The sequence below is a fragment of the Sciurus vulgaris genome (assembly GCF_902686455.1).
Source record: "Sciurus vulgaris genome assembly, chromosome: X".
Classification (NCBI taxonomy): Eukaryota; Metazoa; Chordata; class Mammalia; order Rodentia; family Sciuridae; genus Sciurus; species Sciurus vulgaris.
In genome coordinates, this window is record NC_136471.1 from 18,189,587 (window position 1) to 18,193,439 (window position 3,853).

Below are 3,853 nucleotides of genomic sequence, written 5' to 3' on the forward strand. Positions count from 1 at the left end.
GCAGTTCACCATGTTGTCACCAAAACCCCAGGCTACCAGGGTCAGTTTCCTTACATAGATTCCTGGCTCCAAATTGCACAGACGACCCCATGGGTGAGGTTCTGCATTAGCTCCAAGGGCCAGTGTAGGGTCTTGTTAGTCAGAAACATGGTAACCCCAAAGCCCACCAAGCCCATCATCAAGGGGACCCCAAAGAGGAGCCACTGCCCCTGCCACCCTACATACCCACCACTCCACCACCAGCTCCCAGTCAACTGGACTCACTGTCTGATGCCCTGGTGCCATCTGTCTCGCTGGTTGCAGCCCCCTCCCCCACAAGAAGACCCTAGTCTGGAACCTGCAGGGAGATGACTCAGGTTCACCCAGCAGCCACAAGCCCACAGCTGCCCCTGCATGAGACTCTTGGGCCCCACAGGTCAATGCAGATGGTACCATTCGAGAAGGCGCTTCATTTTCTACTACCAGCCCTTCAGCACCACTGACCTCCTGAACTGGAAGCGCCATAACTCTCCATACTCAGAAAAGCCCCACGCACTCATCAATCTCTTGAAGTCAATCTTCCAATCCCATCAACCAAGCCGGGGAGACCTCCGTCAACTCCTCCTCACCCTCTTCAATACCGAGGAGAGAAGACGCATGCTGACAGAAGCCCAGAAAGGGCTCCAAGAACAGGCCCCTGCATGAGAGGTAGATGCTGGAACCTGGGAAGAGAGGGCAGCCCCAGAGGAGGACCTGGCCTGGGACCACACTCTGAAGAGGGATGCAACCGGCTAGAGTGATACCAAACCACCCTCCTCTGAGGAGTCGGGTCAGGTGAGAGGAAGCCCACTAACATGTCTGAAACATTACTCTGGAAGCCAGAAGAGTCTCCTTCATAGTTTTACAAAAGGCTCATGAAACCTTTCAAATTTTCATACCTTTAGAGCCAGAAGTCCCAGAGAATCAGTGCATGGTCCACACAGCTCTCATGGCCCAATCCAGTCCAGATATGCGGAAGAAACTCCACAAGTCAGAAGGGTTTGCAGGTATGAACACTTCTCAGTTGCTAGAGGCGGCTAACAAGGTCTTCCTCAACCAGGATCAAACTGCACAGAGAGAGGCACACAAATGCATGAGACAAAAAGTGTCCCTCCTTTTGCCATCACTCAGATGTCTGGGCCCAGTCAGATGATCTGAACCACCTCGCAAGAACCAGATGCCTCAAAGTCAACCCTGTTCCCCAACCACAGCAGGACCAGTGTGCCTACTATAAGGATCTAAGCTATTGGAAAATGAATGCCCAAACTGTAAAAAGTTAAACCCATTCAGAAACACCCACCATTTCATAGCAAAGGCCAATATCATGTGGAGCCTGGCACCAGCAGCCTCATTGTCCTGGCTGGGAGGGACTCAGAATAGGGAAGACAGGGCTCTTTGATTCTTGGCCCCTGAGAGCTCACATTCAAAAGGACAGTTGGGAGTGCCCAGGTTCTCCTTGACAGTGGCCCTGGGTCCCTGCCGCAGCAGGAATGGTGGTTGTCCTGGGTAGGTTTATCTCAGCGCTGGTATGGAGAGACAGCTCGCATGGCAGCAGCCTCAGATGCTTGCACTTCCCACTGGACACTGAGACGGTGGCCGCACAAGTGCCGGAGGGAGTGGCCTGTGTGGGGGTGTGAGCCAAGGTTCCTGGGGCCGAATCACTGAGGGGAAGTCAAGTGGCCCACGTGTCAGCTGGAGCTGGAAGTACTGTGCCAGTAAAGTTTAAAACTTTAAATGGGAATAAAGGGTAGTATTTACGAGGAAATGAGAATGAATAAATCATTCCTGGTTTTCAAAAGAGAGACCATATTAAACTTACATATGTGAAGAGTGCACACCCCTGCCTCAGCACCAGCAGTTTCTCTGTTCTGTGATCAATGTGATTCACAGGAGCTTAAGTGACAAACAAAATGAGCCCAGGGAGTGGAAAATATGATTTCTATATTGGTTTGGGATTGGCTATGACCTCCAGCATTTTCATAGGAAGGAGTTTAATTTTGGGAAAAAAAAAAAAAAAAAAAAGGCCACCTGCAACTTGCCAGAAAAGGCTCCATGAGAGCACTCTGGTCAAGGTGGCCACGCATATCTTAAAGAATGGTTGTGGTGGGCTGGACTACTGTCAATGGGGGCAGGCGAGGTGGCCAACTTTGCTGCATATGCCTTTGCACCAGCCACACTAGTGACGCCACTGGGAGCTCTCAGCGTCCTCGTAAGTGCCATTCTGTCTTCATACTTTCTAAATGAAAGACTTAATCTTCATGGGAAAATTGGATGTTTGCAAAGCATTCTAGGGTCTATAGTTATGGTCATCCATGCTCCAAAGGAAGAAGAGACTGAGACCCTAAATGAAATGTCACACAAGTTAGGTGATCCAAGTTTTGTGGTATTTGCAACACTTGTGGTCATTGAGTCCTTGATAATAATCTTTGTGGTGGAACCTTGCCATGGACTGACAAATATTCTTGTGTTCATAACAATCTGCTCTGTGATTGGAGCATTTTCAGTCTCCTGTGTGAAGGGCTTGGGCATCGCCATCAAAGAACTGTTCACTGGAAAGTCTTGCTGCGGCATCCCCTGGCCTGGATTCTGCTTTTGAGCCTCATAGTCTGTGTGAGCACACAGATCAATTACCTCCACCAGGCCCTGGACATATTCAACACTTCCATCATGATGCCAATATATTACGTTTTCTTTACAACCTCAGTTTTAACTTGTTCAGCTATTCTTTTTAAGGAGTGGCAAGATATGCCTGCTGATGATATCATTGGGACTCTGAGTGGCTTCTTCACAATCATTGTGGGGATATTCTTGTTGCATGCCTTTAAAGACGTCAGCTTTAGTGTAGCAAGTCTGCCCATGTCTTTTTAAAAACATGATAAAGCAATGAATGGCAATCTTTCTACTGTGTACAAAGTTCTTAATAATAATGAAGAAAGCTTATCCTGTAGAATTGAACAACACACTAGTGAGAATATCTCCTGGAAAAATGGAAATCTGACAACTTTTTTAAAAGAAAGAATGTGATTTAAAGGTTAATCCATAATTATGTTATAAAGTGATTTTGAATATCACAATCTGTTTGAAAAAGCATTGTCTATAAATAATGTTCTCTAAAGACAATCTTTTTTAAGTTTTCAATAATTTGAAACAAGAAGTTACTTTTCTTATATTTAAACAATGGTAGCTTACTAAAATGACCTCAATATGTAGCTGATTTCTATTAATATTGTATTATTGTAGAGGTATTTTACATTTTGATTCTTTCTTCAAAAGCTAAATGCACTAATGACAAATTTTAAGCCTATAAAAATGCTTTCTTTTTTCATTGGTGATAAAGGTCTGAAATGTACATTTGTCATTCCCACTCCCATCAATCCCTGGGCTTTTTGATTGTAAACAAGAACAAAACTATCCCAATACATTATCCTCTGATTTACCTTACCTATAAAAAAATGATAGTTGGTGTTCATGGTTGATACAAGCTTTGAGCATTCTGTGGTCACATGACCCATCACCCCATTCACTTGTGATGAGTTTACCATAGTAGGTGCAACTGGCTCACAGGCAGCCAGACTTTCTGCAAATTCTACACTTGTAAGCTCAGGGGGCATCTGGTGTTGCACAACTTCCTGTACTTGCCAGAATGCCTGACTCACCTTCTTGGAAGGAATCTCCTCTTGAAACTGGGAGCACAGATCACCTTCACCCCTGATTCTCCCACCTACCTGAGCCTAGGAAAAGAACCCACCATAGTGATGGCAGTTATGTTACCCCAAAGAGATGAATGGAGACTCTATGCTCAAAATCCAACCGCCACTGAAAATCCTTCCTCCCT

General features: G+C 45.8%; 1 pseudogene across 1 annotated transcript; it reads left to right on the forward strand.

Annotated features, from left to right (window-relative positions):
• Positions 1 to 320: 320 nt before the first annotated feature.
• Positions 321 to 3,385, forward strand: LOC306651519 (magnesium transporter NIPA2-like; annotated as a pseudogene). The gene has a single exon. The product of its transcript is annotated as a magnesium transporter NIPA2-like (transcript).
• The last annotated feature ends 468 nt before the right edge of the window (positions 3,386 to 3,853 follow it).